Source organism: Onychostoma macrolepis, chromosome 17, assembly GCF_012432095.1.
Source record: "Onychostoma macrolepis isolate SWU-2019 chromosome 17, ASM1243209v1, whole genome shotgun sequence".
In the NCBI taxonomy this organism is placed as follows: Eukaryota; Metazoa; Chordata; class Actinopteri; order Cypriniformes; family Cyprinidae; genus Onychostoma; species Onychostoma macrolepis.
Window position 1 is genome coordinate 10,984,017 of NC_081171.1, and position 25,511 is coordinate 11,009,527.

Genomic DNA, 25,511 nt, shown 5'->3' on the forward strand with positions numbered 1-25,511 from the left:
CTCTGCTCCAGTTTATTGTATGCACATGTATATGTGTATGTTCAGTAGGTTTTGAGTAAGGTCACTTGTAACTAATGTTCTATATGTCATTTGGGGACTGAACCAGTATTACATTACACACACACACTAAGCTTAGCGCTGTCAATCACGTTCACCACTTCAAAGACGACTACGTGACAGTGATACTCCTCAGGCAGTTAATGTTTACAGCCAATGTTCTGAATTCAGACACTTCACACACAGATATGATCAGGGAGGATGGATTACAAATATATGAAAACCAGTTAGTCCTCCTTCCTGTGGCAAGCCACAAGTTGGATTTGATGTCCCACAAGTCCCAAATAAGCTCTCAGAACTAAAGCTTAAGCTGTTTGTAAAATTTTTCATGGGTACAAATGTCTTTCATTTACAAAACTCTTATAATTAATACTGATTGTTTCTTTTAGAAGACAAACAAATATTGAAAAGCGCACAAAAATCAAAGTAATATGCAAATTAAATTGTATTTATTAAAAATTCTTAACTTAAAATAAATTTGCTTTAAAATTTGCTTAATGTCACAGCAAATGTAGTTTAATTTGCCATTTACCATTCATGTCTATCTATCCATCTTATTTACATACCAATATATATATATGAACTTTTAAAACTCTATATGCATGAAGTCGTAAAAATTTTGTATTTCTTAAAAGTTACTTAAAAGTTCATAATTAAATATGTCACTTTTATTCTGAATTCCAAAATATGAACACCACCAACAGGTTACGCAACTCAAAACTGTTGTATAATAAAGATGCATAATCTTAAAAACAGACAGTGCAAACATTTACAGTGCAAATTTACAAAAAGTGTGACAATATACCTGACTGTTCCTTTGTTTCCTAGCTTTTAATTCTTTGTAATTTCCAAGCTTCAAATGAGTACTTTTGTATTTCCTTGTCTAGCTAATAATGGGTTTTATTTCTTGGAACATCACTTTGATGTTTCCTAATGGTCCCAACTTTAAATTTTATTATGATGGCCACTCATCCTCAAAAACATTTCAATGGACACACTTGCATGCACATGCGCACACACACACACACACACACACACACACACACACACACACAAATATATCTCCAGGCTGTAATTATGAGAATAGCTAAACAAGTTCGTGAGTCAGACTTACCATCCTGTCATCTTGTGTTCTGCTGTGTCACAGATCAATCTAGTTTGCTTAATTAAGCACACTGGCAGTGACTCACTGACAGCTGGAGCCTGAGTTAGCATACGCGCTAACAGCAATCAGAGCGAGATCAGACACTGTTAGCGTGCTAATCGCTAATCAGTTTAAGAGATCAGAGGATTAATTTCACTTGCTGTACTCAGCGCAGAGACACAAAAGTACATGCAGATCTACCTGTAGAAATATATCAAGGCAGGAAAATTAGAGATTCAGCAATACTGTTGAATGGTTAAAGGGATAGTTCACCAAAAAATGAAAATTCTGTCATTAATTACTCTCATGTCGTTCCAAACCCGTAAGACCTTCATTCATCTTTGGAACACATATTAAGATATTTATATGTTGATTACCCAACATGGCAAAGCAAATCAAAAGTGAAAGTGTCACTGTTTCCTAAACTCTACAAAACCAATAAAATAGCATTTAGTATTTGTGGTCAAAAAAATAACAGCGTAAAATTCATGATTAAACAGAAGTATAGCAACAGATATTTTCCTCCATATTATGATGTACATCAGAATGAAACAGATTATCGAATATCTGAATACGAAGATCTGAATACGAGCCTGCTGATGAATGTAAGAAAGGGGTGGGGTTTAAAGGGATAGTTCACCCAAAATTGATCATTTAGCCATCATTTACTCACCCTCATGTCGTTCCAAACCTCTATGAGTTTCTTTCTTGAACATAAAAGAAGATATTTTGAAGAATTCTGGTAATCAAGCAGTTGATGCTCCCCATTGACTTCCATAGTATTTCTTTCCCTACTATGAAAGTCAATGGGGACCAAAAACAGATTTTGGGTGAACTATTCCTTTAAGCAGACAAAATGACTGGACACTGGAGACCATCACCAAAGTGAAGTCTGTCACTTCATTGGAAGACCAATTTATGACATTTTAATAAAAGGGTCAAAAATAAATAAATAAATAAAACCTAAATCGTTAAAATTACAAAAATTAAACATATGCATGGATGATTTTTTTTTACAATAAAATAAAAATCATGCAATTAGAAAATAGTAAATAGGAAGAAGAATTTCTGTTTCATGGCAACTTAGGGAAAAAAATGAATTTTGTTAAATTTGTTTGCTTTATTAGATATTAGTTATGTCTACCAGAATTCAAAATTTAGCAACTAAAACTAGAACAGTGGCAAGCAACATTGTGCTGGCATGTTTCTCTTATGTATATGAAAAATGCAAGTTTGCTTATTGATTAATAAAAAACTGTTTTATCAGAAAAATAATGACATATATGTCTGTCTCTCTCTCTCTCTCTCTATACATATATATGATTTATATGATATACTGTATATATATAGAGAGAGAGAGAGAGACTTTAAATATATATATATATATATATATATATATATATACACATACATATATATATAATGATTTATATGATATATATATATATATATATAGTATCACACATTAATGTGGGTGATACGAGTGGACGTAAACACATGCATGCGTACAAATCATTTCATCAGTATTCTTGTTGCTAAATTCAGGATTTAATTTGCATGTGAGTATGTTCATATATGAGAGAAAGAGACAGGGAAGAGAAAGAGCAAAGGAGAGGGGCGACTGCTGATATTCAGTCTGAAACCCCGCCCCGGGGTCGTCAAGGCAACGGACACAGGAGAGTAACCAATGGCGACACAAATAGAGCACCATGAAAAACACCCTCACTCTGAGAAAAGAGCACAACACATACACACCCTCCTCCCATAAGCTAAGCACATTTCACACACTCATTAACAGCTTTAAAGCATAGATCACCATGCACTTACCGACCCTCTTTCTCACTCCATTTTGACCTTATGCAACAACATTATACTACCCAGACATCTCAAGATCATCTAGACGCAAACACACACCCAGGCTATGCACTTAAAAACAGGTCACGACTGTCCCCACTTCACACACTTGCCCTTTTATTCCCGTCTCACACACATTTCTAATCCTGTAATATGGCTGCCAGTGTGCTGCCATCTATCCATGTGTGACAGACTGCTTGTTTCAGCGCCTGTGTCTGTGCGTCTTCGTGTTTGCGTGCAGCCAGACTTCAAAGCATCCCGTTCCTTCCACCTGCCAAGAAGATGAATCTAAAGCCTAGAGTGAGCTATGCGAGTTTGCACATCTGTGTGTGTGTGTGTGTGTGCATGAGTGTGTATTTCTGGGACGGCTGTTCTTGGGGTCAGATAGCACTGTCAAAAAAGAAGGAATCGAGAGCCTTGCGGTGGCTTGATCTATGAATATTAATGTAGTTCACAGTGACAGTGATTGTCAGCGACAAAGGTACCAAAAGTCATTCATTTTTAACGTGAGTCTGTGGTTTGAGGTGACAACATGAGCAACAGACTGTGAGCGACAAGATAGTATGATGCAATATGGTGATTATCGATAAGCAAATTGCTGGTCTCAAGAGATTGAACTGCTTTCAGCATAAACAGTCAATGAAAAATCTAAATTATTGCCAAGTATGCACATTAACAGCTTGACTTTTTGGCAGACGTCATCTTCTTATCTATCTATCTAATGGATGTATATACATGTATGTAAAAAATTTTTTTATAGATAACTATAACTGTATAAAAATATGAAATTCTGAATAGAAATATGGAATTTTTAATAAAAAAATACTGCATCTTTTCACAGATGCTGCTGAACGCAGTCTTTACTTGGCTGATTGAAGTCTAGATACTAGATACTAGATCCCCTAGATACTTTTCACAATACAATACAATCACTTCTAGAGAAAAATCCAAAGTCCAACCTATATATATACAGTGTATATATATATATATATATATATATATATATATACATATACATATATATATTTATTTTTATTTATTTTTCCTATTTCACTCTAAAATACATCATATTATGGAAGTAAACTGATTTATGAACACTGTTTTTTGTTGACATCCCCAGAAAGGACAGATCATCCAGGTCTGAACCACAGTATTACCAGAAGGCAAAGGCCGGTTATTAACCAGATTAAGTGCTGGTACACGCAGACACATGCTCACTCATCAGAGCAAATCTACTGCTACTTCCCATCACTGCAATTCTTCATCAGTTCTCATTTCTGCTTCAAGGTCTCTGCTCCATCCATACACTCTCACACAGGCCTGATAATCCCTTATGAAAAGCTATGCTTCATTTGGTGATTCTGACATAAGCCTTTGATGATTAATTGCAGATTAATAACCAATCTTTCTCTCTGTGCATTCATTTAGCCTATAATCACTGATCTCAAGTAAGTCTCTATCAAAGCTCAAGGCCAAACCTGATCTGACTTCCGTTCAGCTCATGAAGTAAACGTGGGAGGACATAATCTGATGTTTTTGCCATATTCTTAACCAAAATTCAATATCTCATTTGTGTGTGTGTAAAGGAGATCGTACACTGAGTGTGTGATTGCTGGATTAGACAGATAGTCATATAGGAAAGGATGTCAATATGTCTGCAAAAGATGGGAGGAAAAAAAGAGAGAGCCACAAAAGTTGTGATCTGAATTTTCTATAGTTCATCAGAGAAAGAGAAGTGGAGGAGAATCAAATTTAAAAATTATATGTTTCTTTTGGTCCTAAATGGGGTGGGACTGCTTATTTTTCTAACAAATGATGAAGATTAAGTATTTGAAACTTGTTTGAAAACAATCATTATTTTTGCAGTTTTTGCAGAAATTTTTATTTCCCCTCTAAAGGATTTACATTTTAAGAGAATTCTTTTCTCGTTTAACAATAAAGATACAATATTAAAATTCTATATAATTTGTATATACAAGTTAAAGAATAAAAATCTATTTAAAATCAATAAAAAATCATTAAAAATCTATTTACGAGTGCTACAAGTGAATTTATGCATCACAACATTATAATGTACAGTATGAAAAGTGGATATTAATTTTGAGATTTGCTAAATATTCAATTTAATATTTTAATCTGTTTTTAAATAGTAACTGTAAGTGAGTGTTTGATGATATTAGATCAAATCTAAATGTAAAAAATGTAAATGTGCAACTATATATCCAATATTGACCAAAGTGAATCAGAAGACCTCTAAAATTTGAACATAACTAAAGGGGTACCAATATATTGTGTATCCTTCAAGAAAATGCATAGTGTGGTGTCGAGGCTAAGGTTCAGTGATAGTAAATGTAAGGTTGTTGGTTCAATCCGCATTAGCCATCACCATTGCGCCCTTGAGTAGGTCATTTAACCCTAAATTGCTACAAGCAGACTGTCCCTGTAATAAGCTTTTGGCACCATTGCACGAACAAAATCCAATTAAAGATGCAGAATTCATTATTGATTCTACCTGATTCTGTAGAATAAAGAAAGTGTTCACTTGTAAGTAACAAACACCAACATTTCAAACATGTTAAACATTCAAATGTTGGGAAACCAACTATAAAGTTCACAAAAACACCAACAAACTTCAATACAAGTTGTCAGATTTCCGGTGCACTTCACAGTTGACATTACTGTACTTCTAACTCCAGTTCTGTCTGCACACTGCACAGCCATACAGTAATACCGAACACTACTTTAAGAGAGCAAAAGGAAATATGTGCATATGTGTGTGTGAATACACACAATCCCATACACAAGCAGTGTTTATATAACTCTCTTCAGTCATGTGGGAGTTCCTCATTTAGTCCAACATAATACACCATTAGCACTGCCATTTCTTTCTCTTGAACTTCCGCTCTCTTTGTGAGGGTGATCGCTGGTCTCAGGTGCATTTCTGAACTGCGCTTCTGAGCGCTGGAATACAGCCAATGGAAGAGGGAGAGAAACAGAGAGAGGGAGGAACAGGCAAATGTAGGCAGATCTCTCTGGTGATGTTTCTGAAATAGAGCCCTCTAAACACACGCTCAGCAGAAACCCTTCAATCACATCTACATCTTCAAACAACATCATTTTGTCTTTTTTCTGCTCCGGTTCTCTTATTAATCTCATTAGACCTTTCGCCTCCATCACATTTTGAATTCATTATGTTCTGCTTCTACATTTTGTTCATTTCGTATCTAATTATGAAGACTGTTAGAGACAAATGAACAATATTTTTGAATTGTTAACATTATATATTTTTAAGATGTCATACCCAATAACTGCAACAGTGCATAAAAGTCACAAAAAAATGTAGTAAAAACATTAAGTGTCACATTTTTCACTTCCAAAGGCTCAGATTTTCCTGTCTTGGCTGAAAGCCTCTGCCACACTGTTTCACATAATCTGTACACTTAGGTATGCACAATGTAGCTGTTATGAGTATCTGTAGTCTCCAATGGTGTTTCATTTACACATTCACACCATCATAGTAAATATAAATGAAGTATATCACACTACACACCCACAATCACACTCACAAACACACATTTTTCCTCATTCATTCTCAAATAAGAATAACTGTATAAGAAACATTCCCGCTTAACACATTCCATGTTTCTAAAGCCACTGAGAGTATCTGATGTTTGCATATGTGGTTTCAGTTTGCTCTAACTTTAGAATAAATTATAGTACAAATTAATCATGAATCACGATTCCTGATTAAAAATGTTTAGAGGTTACATGCACAAATACATGCATATGCACAATTAGTGAATGGGACATTGTTGATTTGAAGTGAGATATGAGTTAGTCATTGCACTGGTGGAGCAAATGCACATCAAAACAACTCATTATAAAGGCACAAACAACTGTTCCTGTAATTATTAGTGCAAGTTTCAGTAAACAGGGTGTGTAATGGAAAACCAGGTAAAATTGTATGCTCGAGTGTTTAACTGTTATTGCAACCGCATGGAATTAAAAGTATGGACACCTCAAAGACAACAGCAACAGTTGAGCTGATGCATTGTTGCATGACGATTTACACACCTATAATTATCTGTTATGTACTCAAAGCTTTCTATTGTGTGTGTTTCAAACTCATGTCACATACTATGTTGCGTGATGGTAACTTGCTTATGTGTTTATTGATTAATTCTAGTAACACAAGGGTTGTTGGTTTAAACACCCATGAGGTCTTCCCTATTACCCATGTGCCCTTGGGCAAGGCATTTAACCCCAGGTTACTCCGAAGGGACTGATTCTGTTTTAAATGTAGTGCACAGTAAAATGTTTTACATGTTGAGAGCTACACGAATAAATGGAAATGAAGGCTTTTTGTAAATATGTTTTCTGGAGCAACCTCCTATCTACTTAAAAGGGAACATCTTGAACATTAAAAATCAGAAATAAAAAACAATGGAATTATATAAAAATCACACAAAGGCGGCATTTTAGCACTGTTGTCACTGAATACATGTAATTGCTTAATATGTATTATTACTATAATTTTTAGTCCATAGAGAGAGAGAGAGAGAGAGAGAGAGAGAGAATTACCACGCATGTTCTGGATGTATGCATACATGGATACATCCCAATATTGAGTCTAGAGTGTGTCATCGGAGAGATATTTAAATATGTACTCAAATTTGTTCTCAGAAGAGAAGGGGCAGACAGTGCAATAGGAGGATCAGAGGTCCAGAATGTGTAATACGGGCTGAAGAGCTTCATCGCTGCTGAGCCAAATGGCCAGCAACACTAGTACCCAGACTGCCTCATCAGCAATTCAGACTGTTACAGCTCACTAATGCTGCGGATTCTTTCCTGATAGAGTTCTATCAGTGACTTACACACACACATAACACATGGATTTACACTTTCACGCATACTCACACAAATCACTACGACAATCTGGACATCTAGATCTACTGTCAATCAACACTTTTAACACCACAGGACTGATAACAAAGGTTATTCATATGGATTTGCTAATCAATCAAGGTAATTAATATTAATTGCTGTCAGGTCAAAATGTATCCTGAAAACCTGAAGATACATTACATAGTGTAAGACCTGTCTTGCATATGCTACTCTAGTCAGCATGGGGTCTGCTCTCCTTCTGTCCCTCTCCCTGACAGGTGTACAGTTTCGCTCCTCTCCGATCTGTCTCGGGGTGCCCTTCCTCGTGCTAAATATTTCCCCAGACTGGCGTTTGGAACCGGTTGTGTGTTGGATTCTCCTGCAGACACCGGAGAGGCTGGGAAAATCTGTCTGTTTGCTCAGAAGTGGGATTAAGATTACAGAGAGAGCAACAGAAAGGTTCGCTCGAGTATCAGTCACATTTTCCTTTCTAACTTTCATGTTCTGCTGTACTGGCCGAGGAACACCAGCACACTTTTAGAAATGTATTATTGATACCTTTAGCTTATGCAAATCTTGATAAGGTTATGATAAGGTTCAGAAGTTTAAACAGATAGTTCACCTGAATATTCTTCATCATTTACTTACCTTCACGTTGTTCCAAACTGTTGTTTGTCCATACACTGAGAGTCAATGGGGATCAGTGTTTTTCCACAGGAGATCATACAGGTTTGGATCAACATGAGGGTGAGCGAATCATTTTTGTGGACTATCCCTTTAAGGACCATAAAGGGGGAAAAAATATTTCTTCCTTCCTGAATATTAACTATGCAGTACCTAGTATAATATTTGACATATTATGAAAAACATTTAAACTGATACATGAAACAGACAATGGAACAACTTAATGATTTTAAGTTTAAGGAAAATATTTTTTGTTAATGATGTTATGTTTCGTTAGGAAGCTCTAATGAATATTTCTGTGTGCACAAATCTCTGTGTTCGTGTTTACATGTGAACATATGTGTCTGCGCATGTGTAGTTGAGCAGACTGATGGATTGCCCCTCTGCCAAAAGCTCCATGGCAACGGTTTCTCTAGCTGTGTTATGATTTAGTGCCCTCAGCCCCTTTAAATACACTGTCTCTCCATTTAGACTAACCCTCCCTCGCTCGTTTTGTTTACATCATCTCCTGCTCTCACACATTTATGTTCCCATGCCTTCTGTCAGCACTTTAAGTCGAGATCTTTTGGGTTCTCTCTACCTTCATCAAAAGAAAAACAGCTTGTTCTCTTGATCCCGCTCTTTCAGAAATCTCTGCTTGTTATTTCTCTCTCATTCTGCTCTCACACTGAGCTCATCTTTCCTTCTTTACTTTCCTTCCATCTAGAATGGTTTTTTTCTTCCTTCCTACCTTGATTTCTTCCTGCTTGCATACCAAATAATCTTTCTTTTTTCCTTGCTTCCATAAATGTTTTTTCTTCTTTCATTTCCAAACGTTTTTTCTTCCTTCCTTCCTAATTTCCCTCCATCCAGTATACCAACAATCTTTCTTTTTTATTATTCCTGGATGTTTTTTCCTTCCTTCCAGTACCAATCTTTCTTTTTCATTCCTCCTTCCTTACAGTATACCAACAATCTTTCTCTTTCTTTCTTTTTTTCTTTCTTCCTTGCAGCATACCAACAATGATTTTTTTCCATACTAACAATCTCTTTCTTTCTTACTTTCCTTTCTAATGTTTTTTCCTTCCGTCTTTCCTTCCTTCTTTCCTTCCTTCCTTCCTTCCTTCCTCCCACCCTTCTTTCATTAATGTTTTTTCTTCCTTCCAGTACCAATCTTTCATTTCCTTTCACTTTCTTTCATCATTCCAGCATAGCAACAATCCATTCTTGTTTCCTTCATTTCTTCCTTCAATACTAACAATCTTCATTCACTTCCCTACTTCCTTCCAGGATACCAACAATCTTTCTTTTTCCTTCCTTCCTTCCTTCCATAACAACAATCTAACTTTCTGTCCTTTCTTTCTTCATGAATGTGTTTTCTTCCTTCTTTCTATACAGTATCCAATCTTTCTTCTTTCTTTTTCTTTCTTTAACCCAGCATATCAACAATCCTTTATTCTTTCTTTCCATTCTTCCATTCCAACAATATTTCTCTTTCATTACTTCCAGTATACCAAAAATCTTTTGTCTTTCTTTCCTTTCCAAATGGGTTCCTTCCTTCTTTCCTTCCTTCCTCTTCCCTTTTCTTCCTTCCTTCCATCCTTCAAACAAACTTTCTTTCACTCCACTGACAGGGCTGATCTCTCTGGCCGAAGTGGATGAATCTCTCTTACTTGCTGATATTTCCGTTGCGATGCTCATGAGTGCTGTAAGTGTGTGTCTGTGTGTGTCAGCCAGAAGGACATGATGGTGGCAGAGGGGCTATAATGGGGCACCACGCCCCATGTCAGCATCACACACAGACTCACATCTATGGCCGCACAAATGTCAAAGCACACACTCGCTTCTAACACAGCATGTGAGAAAAGTGTATTTGTGTGTGACCAAAAGAGATGGAGTCAGAGCACATGAGGAGCTTGGGAACCATCCATTAAGGAAATGAGGAGAAGTAAACAGTGAAATCAAATGGAGGAGAGGAATTTTTTTTTTTTTGTAAAGGCTGTTTTTTATACGATTTCATGTTATATGACGTTTATTTTGATTTGACAGCAGACAACATCTCTCTCACTCCCTTTTAGACACTCAATGTGATCTTGGATAGCACCATAGCGACAAGTGACATGAGAGCTGTCACACATGTGATGCTGTCTGTTGATTGGGCCAATGAAGAAAAAAAAAATGTATCGCAGATCAATCTCGATTTTTCAAATGCAAAATTTTTTTATATGACGTCAGTATATGTTATTTAAAGATACGGTTCTGATGACAGCTTTTGTACTTCTTTGTGTCGGTCTGTCTTGTCTAAATCTCTCCTTCTTTCTCTTGTTTCCATGACTACAATCATTAACACATGGTTATCTCACAGTGTAGTAACAAAGCAGGCCAAGACACATGCACGCACAGGCACAAACCATTAAAATGCTGACAAAATACCTTCCTTGCCAAAACCTTTTACTAATGGCTGAGGTAAATGATGCCTGCCTGAGGGGTAATGAAATATCCTTGGAACCGTACTACACTACAAAAAAATCATTTTGTTAATTGTAAAAATCTATTACCAGTAAGTTAAAAATAATTTTAAAAATCTAAAATAAAATAAAACAAATTTCATTCAAATAACATTATAACATTATGTTCCTTAAAAAATAAGTGTTAATATCTTTAATATCTGAAATTCAAATCTTCTTTTAAGGATGGAAACAAGACAAAAACATTGACTACCTAAATATTTTTGCAGTGTGGTAGCTTCATTTCGGTCTTGGCCCAAATTGCAACTACATAGACTACATATACATATGTGTATGTTTCAGCTGCTCTGTATGTTTTTAAAAGGTATGAATGTTAGTTCAACAGTAGAATTTCTACATACCACATGGCATGACTCATAAAGAACAAGTACACACTCACACACACACACACACACAGAAGCACAGCCAAAAATGGAGGTGCCATTGGCAATAGGTGAAAATCCTTTAATTGTTTAGGTGTGTGTTGGAGGGGGTAGTTTGTCCCTTGAGGGCTCAAAAATACTATCAGCCTCAAAGTCAAAGGAGAGCAACTGCTTTAAAGTATTTGTGTCAAACATCAGACTTCATACAAGTTTGATACTAACAGTCAGGCACTGCTGAAAATCAGATTTGAATATGATATTAAAATGTTTGTTCCATATCATTGTGTGTGTATGTGACGTACATAACTTCTGACAAAAGAGATGTTTTAGTTTTTCTGCAAATTCCCAAATAACTGCATTACAGGACCTGTCAATCACTCAGCATTCCACAACATGCAAATTCAGAAACACAACCGCACAAATGCACAAACAAGCACGCACAAACTTGTGCTTCCGCAAACAAGAGCAAAAATCCTAAAAATGAGCTTCTGAGGAGAGCACACGATCACACACACAACAAAGTGTTCTAAAAGTCTGATAACATCACATATAAACGAGTCTGATAACATCACATATAAACAAACACACGGCATCCAGCTCAGCACATACAAAGCTTCATAAGATGGACATGCTGTCATGAATGCATGACTGTTTGCACGTCCTCTTTTCATCTCACTCACACACACGCCTCCAAAAAGTCATTTAAATGAAGTCCAAAAAAACTGGTTCAAATTGTTTAACTGTCAGAAAAGGCACATCGACCTATTGACCTAAACCACACCCACTAAGAACCATCTTCTGACATAGAAAGAAATCGTCTAGCAAAATATGCCTCACGGTTAAACACGCACAAAAAAAAAAAAAAAAAAAGATTCAATATTATGTTTTGATATTACAAAGCAAAATGGTTTCAAAAATTTAAGTTTATAAATATATATATATATATATATATATATAAAATAAAATATATTTAAATTAAAGGATTTAAATTAGAAATATGCTGTGATTGACAGCCAACACAATGACATCAGAGTCAATGCATTGGGATAGCAGTCTTCAGATCAATAAAAAAAAAAAAAATCAAAAACCAATCAATACTAAAAATCAAAAACCCATAGTTTCCAATCAAAAGACTGACATACACCTCCCTTATTGGCTTTTCTAGCTCTCAGTGGGTTTAAAGCATCTTCATCAATCCATCACGAGCCCTTGAGCAAACAAAAGCCAAAACCACAATGACACAACATATTGCAATTCTACCCTTACCTTCTTGCCTTTCTTTTTACGGTGCGCTGGTTTGGAGCTACTTTTTTCTTTGGCTTCTTCACTCATTTTGGGAAAGCTGATCCAATCAGACTCCCTGAGCGATTCTCCTTATTCCAACATCCACTCGGATCAACGTGGACCTGGCAGAGAAGTCCATTAAAGCTCCCCTGTTGGTGTTTGTTGATGGGAGAGATGCTGAGAGACGCACGCACACTCTCTCGTGTGAACTCTCTCCCTCTGTGTTCCAGAAGACTCGCCTTCTTCTGTCTGGTGTTCCCCAGAAAGGGTGTGGAGAGATAGTGGAGCGAGAGAGAGAGAGAGAGAAGGAGGGGACACGGAGAGACAGGGATAGAGAAATGAGATGTTGATGGACAGATTAGTTTAGAACAGAGAAAGGAGAAAAGCAGAGGAGCGTAATCCTGTTGAATAGCCAACCTGCTTTGATCTGTTAAGCACACCCACACAGGCGATCCTAATATTCATAGAGAAAGAGAGAGAGAGAGAGAAATGGGGGAGAGAACACATTAAACAAGAGTGAAACAAAACGAGGAGGTGTAGAGGAACAATTAAATGACAAGAAAGAAAGAAAAATGACAAAGAAACTCTTATTCTCACAGAGTAAACAGAGATATATTCAGATTGCTGCCAATACTCTGCTCATATGCTCTCTGAGAATGTGTGTGCGCTTGCAAGTGTGCACGGAGTGAAATATTAAATGTGACACCTCTGTGCTGTGTGTGTGTGTACGTGTGTGTGAGGGTGTGTAAACGTGTGTATGTGCAGGGCTCGACCAGCATGCATCAGGTCCTTCCAGAAAAGGAAGACTCCTCCAGCACGGTGCCAAGAGATCAGCTTACTAACAGGGAGAGAGACAGGGAACAGAGAGAGAGAGATATTGGAAACATTTGTGTAGTGAAACATAAACTGTTTTATTTTTACTTTTAATTTATTAATAGAATTATCTTTTTATTTTATTGTAAATACAGACTATCGTTCAAAAGTTCTGGGTTGATAAAAATATTGTTTAAAGTCACCAAGACTGCATTTATTTGATTAAAAAAATCAGTAAAAACAATAATATTTTGAAACATTATTGCATTTTCAAATAACTTATTTCTATTTTAATATAGTTTATTAACATAATCTTGAATATGCTGATTTGGTGCTCAAGAAAGATTTCTAATTATAAGAATTTTCTCAAAAAATAATTTGCTGTAATGATGATAAATTAAAAGTATTAATTAAAAAAAAAATGTCTTACCCACAGAAAACTTTTGAAAGGTAGTGTATGTGCATGAATTTATTTATAATGAGGTCCAAAAACTTTAGACAACTTTTAAATGTTTCAATTTTATTTTTATTATTTAACAGAATATTATTCTTTTTTTCTTTCACTTTTAGGTGTGCATTTATATTGGCAACACATACCCAACTATTTTCATCAATTATTAATTTTCAAATAAAAAAAATATACCATATTCACACAGGTTTCAGTCTCTAGCATGTTTAATAAAGGCAATTACTATTATCTTGATTGACAGTCCCTGGACACCATTTGCTTACATTGTGATGAAAACAGCAGCGTGAACATACTGCAGAATATCTTTCTTTTGTGTTCCACAGAAAACAGAAGCATTCACATTTTTGGAACAGCATGAGCTTAATTATCTGGAACATCATAATTTTAATTATTGAAGGAACTATCCCTCTAAGAATTTTAATATTTAGTGGATGGTGGTTACATCCCTGCTTTATTTGTTAGAAAAACATGCAATGCCGTCAGATGGCATGTGTCTTTCTCAAGGGGTTTGTGATATAAAGCTCTTCAGCGTACAATATCAGAGCGCACAGACATGGCGGCCCCACAGCCAGTTCTCTTTCTGTTCCTCTCCATTTGGATAATGGAATCATCAACACAGAGCGATGAATACAGGGAAAGAGAAGAGAGAGGGAGCGGGAGGAGGGAAATTGAAGGAGTGTGAAAAAAAGAGGGAGGAATGGAGGGGGATGAGGAGAGAGACAGTAATCTGGTCACAGACTGCTGGGCTTGGCCAAGCAAAAGCTTCTAGCACTATACAGTACATCACTGACAACACACACACACACAGACGCTCCACCCACAGTTTCACACACACATCAATGATCGCCACCATCCAAATAAAACAAGCTCTGTCTTTCTGTAAGATGCTGAGCGTTAGTCAGTGATTTTGTGTGTCACTGTGACTGACTTACACCTCTCTCAGGAATAATTCATAATGTGTGTATGTGTGTGTGTCTTTGTATCTGTATGTGTGATGTACACAGCTTATTGCTGGGACGTGAGGGACTACCTCTAGTCGGCAGTGATCGATTCTGCTCTCAGGCGCACACACAAACTCAGCGCCCACAAATTTGGTGCCTCTTTGTTCTGCCCTCTGGTGGTTAGCACCATAAATAATAAGCGTTTTTTAAGACTGACCTGTCCTACAGTGTACCAAGCTGTAGAGGAGCTTGAAACGGCCTCAGATACTTTCATTCCATGTCGACACAAGTGTATAAGCACTGATCTGCAGCCTACAGTGCTTCCCAGCTGTTTTATGGACTTCAAACCCAGACATCCCATCTGTAGATTGTAACTGTAAAATATAAACAAAGATATAATACAACATCATCTCGGTATGCTTTTACAATCCCAACTAAGCCATACCTGACAATGAGAAACTGAACATGAAAAACAACAGATTTTAGGGACATTGAAAGGGTCAGATTTAGTTTAAGTTCTGGGCTTTAGGGCTAAAAATCATTAGGGTTTGTTTGACAGTAATTTTATTTTAGGACATAAAGACTGAACGTGCAAAATCATGGTGACCAGCATCGAAGTGTCATGCATTCCCCTAACATACCATATGTTTCTGACAAAACATGGGGAAAAAGTGACAATACATGAACAAACACTGTCGTGTGCAGATGTAAATATTTGCTCTTCAGGTGTCTCTGTGGTTTTGAATGAACCTGCCACAAATTACAGGGTGTAGCTCTCGAACAGCAACTTCACTGTATAATTAATGATCATGTAAGTTGATTTTTTTTTCTTTTGTTGAAACGTGTGGTGTAGCAACATTCTGCAAGATTCAGGAACCTTAGACCAACCAGATGACAATCTATCAAACGGTTCCTGTGATTAATGATTTAACATAACAATTTTTTATGAAACACATTATAAAATAAGAAATATCACAGCATGAGCAATTTGGCCTTATCAGCCATGCTGATATGCAGATCAACATGATTGTGTCAGGGGTTGTGGGGTGAAGGGATGAGGCGAGGACTCAGTAGAGCAGGAGGAAAAAGGGCATTATTAATTATATGATAAAATAAAACAAACAAAAACTACCCCATAGGGGAAAACAGACTGGGGACAGGACAGGACACAACCAGGGTAACATCGACGATGAACTGGCACAGGACTGTAAACACAAGGAGATTATAAAGGGAGCAAATGAGGAGGGTAGGAGAAAAACACAGGTGGGGCAAATTAACCAATAATTTACGGTGCCCGCGAGGTGACATGGTCGGTTCACTTAGTTTTGTCGTGGCCACGACTTCTTATGTTGAGGGAACATATTTTTATTGTGGCCACGAGTTCAATGCGTAAACAAACCTGCGTGACCATAGCAACCCGGGATTATCAGAGATGGATTCATTAATGTTTTATTTAGATTTAAGAAATTATTATATTAATTATTATAGAAATTACATTATTAAATTATTACCATGGCTACCGGACTCTATTATGTGCCATAGTCACCATTCAAATGAAGTTTATCATGAAATGTTACATAAAGAGCATAAAATAAAATAGGTCCACAAGAAAACATTTTTATCCATCCCACAGTCTTGTAAATCCATTAACTGATCATCTTTTTCCCGTAATATTTGTATATTATTATTATTATTAGCCTATTATTATTGGTTATATTTTGATATTCGTTTATATTCATTTTTTCCCTTCATCTCTTTACTTAGCGTTCTGAATTGTAAATAACAGCCTACTGTAAATGCTCGACATGCAATAAAGCTTTGATTATGCTGACTGGAATTTTTACTGGAATGTAGTTTAAATTTAACATAGGCTTGTATTTCATTTTATTTCTGCTAAGTAATAGATAATTCTATGGGCACACTGGCATAAATATAATCATAAAGTCAAAACTTTATTGGCATAATTGTCAAGCTTTCACAATATTTTCAAAATATATGACAGCCTAGCAAATATAGCATAATTACACAAACTTTAACTAGGTAAAGTGATACACAAATTGAAAAGGGAAATAAGCATAAATAACAAATAAAAAAAATATATATAACCCTATAAGTTAATGTAATAATAATAATAATAATAGCCTATACAAATATTAAATTAAATGTTTAATGTTAATAAAAATGTTTTATGATAATACCTGATAATCCCTGGTTGCTATGGTCACGCAGGTTTGTTTACTCATTGAACTCGTGGCCACGAGAAAAATATGTCGTTCCCTCAACATAAGAAGTCGCGGCCACGAGAAATGGATGTCGTTCCCTCGACAAAATGATCTCATGGCCGCCACATATTATCACGTTCCCACGAGTTATGATGTCGTGGCCACGACAAAACTAAGTGAACTGACCACGTCACCTCGCGGGCACCGTACAAAACACAACACACGTGGACAAAAGAGCGCGCGGCCGAGCGAACTCAAAACCGCACGCTCACACAACGAGACAGAACATGGAGCGCGAGTGTCCGAACCCCGACACGAAACCGAAACTCAAGACATGATTCGGGTGTGCCGGGATCCGAACACCACGCTCCAACACAAAACAAGGCACGCAGACGAGAGAGCAGGACATGACGGGAGTGTCGGCTCCGTCACAAAACCATGAATAAACTAGACCGAAGTGACAGAACCCTGACAGATTGCACGTGTCCTATTGATTTTACACAACAGTACAAGAAGTTAATAGTTAATATAGAACTCAATAAAAAGTCCAATTTACATTTTTTAAACACAATATTATTTTGTCTGTCTAACGAAAATAGTTCAATAGTTGCTTCTCCTCCTAGCAAAGCAGCAGCAGTATATTGTTACTGAACTATCTGTGTTTCTGAATGAATCAGTTGAATCAGTAAATGTCACTTTTGTTTGTAAATGAATCAACATGAATGACTGATGTTTAAATGACTCAATACTTGTTTCGTTCCTGAATGAATCAGATGTTTTTGAATGAATCAGTTGAGAGAATGATTAAATGACTAACTCATAACTTAGTTCACCCCAAAATGAAAAGTCATTCATTACACGCCCTCGTGTCCTTTCAAACCCGTAGGAAGTTCATTTGTCTTTGGGAACACAAATTAAGATATTTTTAATGAAATCTGAGATCTTTCTGACCCTCCATAGACAATCCAGAATGAATCAGTGTTGTTGATCGAATCAGTCGAATGAATGAATTTATTAATCACGCACTAAGACAGTCAAATGTCGCCACCTACTGGCATAATGAGGTAATATAGAGAGATTCACTGAAAAATCACACACTAATGCAGTCTTGATAAGCAAAGTGATACTGACAGTGAAAATTCCCAGTGCTGTTGGACCAAATATGAACATCTCCGATCAAAAAAAAAAAAAAAAAAAGAACGAGAGGAGAGAATAAAATGAGAGAGGGACTGAACGAATAGAAGGAACAGGAGTTGTAAGAGGTCAGTGGAAGCAAGTAAATATAGTTACGTGACCAGTGTGTTAAAATACTCATATCTATCCGTGTGGTTCTCATCGTGTGAAAGTCACACAAAGTAGTCTCAAGCTGGATGAACATGGGGTGATTAAAAAGTACTACACTCCTGTCAGTCATTTGTAAGTGTTGACACAGCCAAGCCAGTTATGCACACTTAGTGTGTGCTTTCGCATAGCTTGTGCTGTGGTTGGCTGAGCTCTGTTAAATAAAACCTTCATTTAGAAACTCTAATCCTGTTCACATCTTTTCATACCAACATTAGGAAGCTTTGCAGTATGTAAATGCTTCATGAATTTCAGCCCACTCAGTGCGGCCACCTGGGCATCCCAATCGACAGTTGCCGTGACAACGTGACTAATCAGAGAAATAAGTGACACTCTGTTCTGTTGTTCATTGGCCTTAAGAGTCAGTACAAATATGACTAATATATCCAAAACTGGGACTGAATTTGACTTCAGATACTGTAATTTCATTTTCGAACATATTCAATTGTACAAAGCCATAAAAAGCTCATTCATCCTGAAAAGGTCCCATTACATTTCATTACAGTTGGAAATAACTTTATTTAAAATGAACTTCGTGACATTATCTTGCTCAAACAGGAAAAATTAATTGGCACCATGGCAAATCGGGACAGAGTGAGTCTCGGTCCTGTCTCGAACAATGGAGGTCAAAGCAAAACATCAGATATAAATCGGCTTAGCTGCTTTTAGCAGCATAACGCCACAACACAAAGAAGCACAGTCTATAATAGTGCTTGACAACTGCACACTACTGTAGCTCTTCAGAACACTAGACTACACCTAAATGTTTCTGAGTTTCTCAGTCTATCTGGAATGATCCTCTTGATCAACAGTTAAGGGGATTCTTGACCCTTTCTCAGGACCCTCTCATGGCACTATGAGTCAGGTACATTATGGTTATATTATGGAACGATTTACACTGCATAGAAGCTTCATTAAATTGGCAAATATACCATGTGTTTACACAGAATTTCTATGCCAGTCAGTCAGTTTTTTTAAGAAGAAAAATGATTACTTTTATTCAACAAGGACACATTAAATTAAACAAAGTGTAACAAAAATGTATTGTGGTTTCCACAAATGTAGCACACTCTTAAAAGTAAAGGTTCAAAAAGTAGGCTTTTGAAGTGATGCCATAGAAGAACCATTTTTTGTTTCCCCAAAGAACCTTTCAGTGAACAGTTCAAAAAAAGAACCATTTTTTCTTAGTGTGAAAAACCTTCATCACTGTAAAGAACCTTTTGTGGAACGGAAAGGTTCCATGGAACTATCAGTGCCAATAAAGAACCTTTATTGTTAAGAGTGCACATTAAGTAGTACAACTTTTCAAAATGTTGTCAAATATGATAGTAATATTACATTTTTCTTGAGCAAAAAAATGGCATATTAGAATAATGACTTCTGAAAATTCTGTGTTGCCATCACAGGAACAAATTACATTTTAAAATATTTTCAAACAGAAAACAGTTATTTTAAATTCTAATATTACAGTTCTACTATATTTTTAATTAATAAATGCAGCCTCGGTGAGCATAATGGACTTCTTTCTAAAACATTAAAAAATCATTTCTTCTGAAAAGACCACCTAAGCAGAAGGGATGTGATATTAAAATTCTTGTTGTCACCAAAAAGCCAATAATTATTCTCATGTTGTGGTAGATAACTGCTAAATGGCCAATGTTAATTATATTCACACTGTATTTTAAGGTCCAATTCTCGCTATTAACAAACCATTACCTACAACTTTTGCCTGAATAAACTCCTAATTTGCTGCTTATTAATAGTTGCTGTAGTAATGTAGTTACGTTTAGGTATAGGGGATATAAAAGGGATGTAGAATATAATCATGCAGAACATGTGCTTTATAAGTACTAAGAAACAGCCAATATGTTAATAATAGGCAAGCAAATAAGCAACTAGTCAATAGTGAGAATTTGTCTCTATACTTAAGTGTTACCAAGCTCGTAATAAAAATATTTTAGCAAAAAAAAAGGATAAAAGTGGGTTCATTTGTCCTAAATCATCATAATGTCCTAATTCATAAGCAATATTTCATGATGCCTTGCCTCACGATTCCTGTGGGGAGTCCAAGATTTGCATCACATAAGCACCAGAGCTCAGGGTCTGTCTGTGCTGCCCACTTCTTTTCCGGTGAATGTCTATATTTGATTCAGCTTTTTTCACCCCTTCTCTGGGAGTGTGGGTATCCAGAGCTTATTTTCCAAAGTGACCGTCTGGCTCTGCCTCAGTGCTCTAGTGCCCCGTCAGCTCTGAAACACACACAGACTCTCTCAAACACACACACATCGCTTTTACTTATGAACTCAGGCTTATTTTCAGAAATCTTCTTATTTCTCTATTTATCTTTCAAGCAAATATCTAATATTCAACCATTGCACGTTATAGATCTTTATTATGTGATAACAGCTGCAAAGTAAGTTGGATCCCACTATATTAAATAGCATAAGTATGATGAGCCGTTGAAGTGGGACTATGATGACTATAACCGTGGGTTCAAAATTACAGTGTACTTTGGTGTTCATGTAGTGTCTTGAGGGCATACTAAGCAGTGCTGATAGTCTCATTTCCTTTTGTGCTGCTAATTTTGGTTAAGAATATAGCAGTCTCTGATTAAGTGGGAGACAGGGATTGGCCAATTACAGACAGAGAGAGAAAGAAAGAGAGAAAGACATAATCACAAGCCTTGTTAGTCCTTCCATCCACCTGTCAAGCTATGCTGCTACAGTGATCACTCCATTACCCCATCACCATGGTTACACTCTCTTGCCAGCCCACTTGTACGCTTTTGGGAACCTGTGAATAATGTGTGATTCTCCCTTAGCACCATCAACCAGTGAGAGAAAGAGAGAGAGAGACAGTCACATAAAGAGTGTCAGGGTGAACAAGAGGTGGCTCTTACCTCCTTTGGAAGATCTGATGCTGCAAGAGAGAGAGAGTGAAAAAAGAAAGAAACCAGTGACTGTGCTTTTACATTTCCAGGAAAAGAGATGTCATGGGTAACCGTGGCAACAGGCATCACTAATAGATATTGGCGAGAAGCTCTTTTTAGTTCCACTGGTTGCCTCACATCAGAGCTGCTGCTCACACTGTCACCAGGTTTAGCCAGCATTGTGATCACTATTTTTGTTTATACAGACTTTGTACATGCTGATCTGTAATATTATGCTTTGCTGTGAAATAAAAGGTCTTTGTGGGATTGTATATAAAATGCAACCTCAGGACCCCCTGAAAGCACTAATAAAATGACCATGGTGTTTCAGCTATGGTATAAATGCTAACTCAAAATATCAATGAATACTATAATAGTATATAAATAATAGTAAAACCACACTGGTGTAAATGCCATGAGTTCACTACCATGGTAGCTATTAAGACCCTTTCTAATGACTCACTATAACATATCCCAAAGCACTGAAATCAATGCTAAGCGTTAAGCTACACCATCACCATACTATCCATGTAGTCAAACAATTTCAACTTTGATCACATTCACCACAGTCCTGTTGAAGCACAGCCATGATTACCAGACAATTCACACGCCAATGCAAAAATCAAAGAGACAGGTGCTGCGTCCCAATGTGCCTAAATATACTACGCCCTTAAAGTATGTACTCTTTTGGTGAAGAAAAAGTACACACTTTTGAGTGTGTAGTAGAAGAGTAGGCAAGCTTTGGGACATACTGTCACGTCACACAACTGCGTCTTTAATGGACCGCTCTGTCGCACCTGTTACACGCACCCTGTCACTGTAAACTGGCCTGTCAATCATCTTGTCACTGGTAACATGCTCCACATTTAATTTAATTTAATTTCATTTCATTTCATTTCATACGGTATTGGAGAGAAAAAAGTAGCTCGTTGATCTGCCAGTCTGTTCTCTTTCATGGCGAGAACTCTGCTCATATGTTCTGCATAATGATGCATTTAAAAGTTAACGACCAAATGGATGTTTATAAAAGTTCACATGGCTGTTGCAGATGAAATATAACACGGATAACAATAAATAAATATTTTTTGCCAGGTTAAATGTTGATTAGTAACTCACACCCCTTTTTGTAAACCTCTCTACCGTTAGGTAGATCGCGCGCATCCGCCACGTTTGTAGTTTTTCTTACGCGTTTTATACGTGTTTGTAGTTCTGAACCGAATCCTTCACCAAAGCGCAATGGATTGTGGGCAATTTTAGCCATTAGAGTGTACACGGATCCACACTTTAAAAATGTAGACCATCCGGGGACTTTTGGCATACTCTTTTCAACATACTATGCTTTGGGACACATTTATTGTAATCTCACATACTATTTAGGATGGATAGTGTGAACATTGGGACGCAGGGAGAGACATACGGTGCAACCTGATCACATGAACTATTTTACAAGATGGCGATTTTGTATGAATTTGATCAATGTGAATTGTACAGAATATAGGCCTATACACCGGGCGATATACAGGTAGAGATTTTGGATTATAGTCTCTATCGCGGTTATGCGCTCACGTATCGTTTCTGAGCTTCGTGGTCACGAAAACATCGTGCGCATGCATTTTTAAGTATTGCGGTTTAAAAACAAGTGATTTTAAGCTGTTGAAACGCAATCAGCAGTGAAAGAGAACTCATTTCGCTATATGCGTGCGCTGACTTACATTTGTCTAACACTGGATGCGAGCGGCGTGACATGATGTGACAAATTACAATAGAACCTATTATAATAAATAATGCTGTGGCGTCTTCACTGGATGCAGCTCTAGAGGACAGGACAAATTGCCGACAGTGAATTGTTTCTGAGCTGTCAGAGAGGCGTGCATGTGAAGATGGTGCTCATAGAGCGCGGGAGTATTGAACGTATTGAGTTATTTTTGCATCTCGAACAAGCCTCGCAAATTAGTTCACTCCTAAACCTAGATTGTAAGAAAATGCACAAATTACACCAATTGGCCAAAATGTAAAATAGCTACAAATTGCCATGAGAGTGCGTTGATGCATATAAGATGTTCAACACAACATCAAATTCATTTTATGAGATTGACCAAATAATCATCATGGTATTACACATTAAATATTCTTCTCAAATGAATAAGCAGTAAAATAATAAAACAATTTTGTCACGTGGAGGTCAAAATTTGTGTATTGCAAGATGCACAAAAGTCCTGGCCCTGAGTCATGTGAAAGTGCCTTCAATGTAGTGCATGGTATTTTGATAAATTTAGTCAAGAGAATGCTTATTTTGTGGTGTATTGACTCTAAAATGAGACTAGGGATGAGCAGCCCATTATTTTTTAATGTCCATTTTGTAAAGTTGCAACTAATAATGTTTCCAGTGGCTGTGACCTCTGTGCTACAAGGCAATCTTCCACCATACTTAGCATGTTATTAGCTCAAGCATTGCTCATAATCAATGTCCAAACACTGGATTCTGCTTCCTCAGCCGTTCCGTTCTCTCTTTTAGCGGGCTAATTAAACCCTCTATAATTCATCATAAATATGAGGTGTAAAAATGAGAGCAGAAATGATAAAGCTGGCCAACTCTCTGTGGGTGGGGAAGTTTTCAGAGCGGCGCTTTAAGGGAAAGAGTGGGAAGTATGAGAACCTTAACAAAGCCTTTCCAACCTGCTGACCCAAAGCCAATGCAACACAACTTTCTCACAGCTTTGAACAACCTAATAAAGCACTGTGTAAGTGTGCATGACAAAGGCCAGGTAGATAAAACAGAGTGGCTGACCACAGCAGAACACAGAACGAAATCCATTGGTCTGTTCTGTCAGAGAGCGAGAGAGATGGAGAGGAATGGAGAGAGAGAAAGAGTCAGCTAAAGCAAGTCTGATTAATGTGTGCTAGCCAAATGTGTTTGGTCAGGTCAGAGAGTAGAGCGGGGTTAAGGCCTACATGCACAGACAAATGTTTAGCAGGAGGAAAGGAATGAAAAACAGTAGACAGACAAGAAAGAGAGAAAATAGGGGACAACATCTCTCAACCTAACATACAAGTGCATGCTTAGTTACTTGCAGATAATCATTAACATATGAGAGGCACTGAGTAAAAATACATAAAAATATTAAAGAAACACATTTTAGAAGAAAAATAATTAAGCAAATTAATTTAGTGTAATTCTTGAAGATACAGACAGACAGGAATGCAATCTGTTTTATAGTTTCCTAGTGTTTGTGTATTCTAAAATGCGCAATTAATAAGGATAACATACTAAACGTTTGGGTACGATTTTTTAGTCTCTTATACTCACCAAAGCTGTGTTTGTTTAATTTAAACAAATACAGTAAAAAAACAGTATTATTGTGAAATATAATTACAAATTTATATAACTGTTTTCTTTTTTAATATACTTTAAAATGTAATTTAATTCTGTGATGGCAAAGCGCTCCAGTCTTCAGTGTCACATGATCCTTCAGAAATAATATGCAGATATGGTTTTGTGTTCAAAGAAACAATTATGCTTTCTTTTGTTTGTTTGTGTGTGTGTGTGTGTGTGTGTGTGTGTGAAATTCAGCATTCTTTGCTGAATAAAGTAAAAAAAAAAAATAAAGAATTTTATTTAAGATTATTATCATTTGTATCACTCTAAATGTCTTTACTGCCACTTTAATCGACTGAGTGCATCCTTGCATTGATATAAGTATTTATTTATTTCCAAATAAATAAATCTTAATGACCCCAAACTTTTGAACAGTGTGTTTTTCTAAATAAGTATTGGAATAAACAATTCTTCTGCCAAACATTTTAGCTCGTTATGCTAACCAAAGTAACAACTTGTCATATTATACATTGTGTATTTATAGTCATTTTGCAATGAAGGAGTCATCTCATCAACAATAAATAATACAGTATAGACTCACAGTCGTAGTAAATCATTCTAAGACAGAAAACATTTGTCATTTTACATGAAAATCAGCCTGGCTTTTTAAATTTAAATCTATGTCCTCACTGTTGACTCTCACA

The 25,511-nt window shown here is 36.6% G+C and overlaps 2 long non-coding RNA genes across 2 annotated transcripts in view; both read right to left on the minus strand.

Moving 5' to 3' along the window:
• LOC131523041 (uncharacterized) overlaps positions 1–25,511 on the minus strand; it is a 37,605-nt gene that overhangs the window by 6,568 nt on the left and 5,526 nt on the right. Inside the window, exons 2-4 of the long non-coding RNA XR_009266696.1 lie at positions 15,217–15,373; positions 13,194–13,230; positions 12,759–13,025 (exon numbers count right to left, since the gene is read on the minus strand). This is a non-coding gene — a long non-coding RNA (uncharacterized LOC131523041). The remainder of the gene's footprint in view (positions 1–12,758; positions 13,026–13,193; positions 13,231–15,216; positions 15,374–25,511) is intronic.
• Positions 20,616–22,100, minus strand: LOC131523042 (uncharacterized). The gene is made up of 3 exons (XR_009266697.1): positions 21,462–22,100; positions 21,266–21,355; positions 20,616–20,811 (listed from the first exon to the last, which is right to left on the minus strand). It is a non-coding gene; the product is annotated as an uncharacterized LOC131523042 (long non-coding RNA).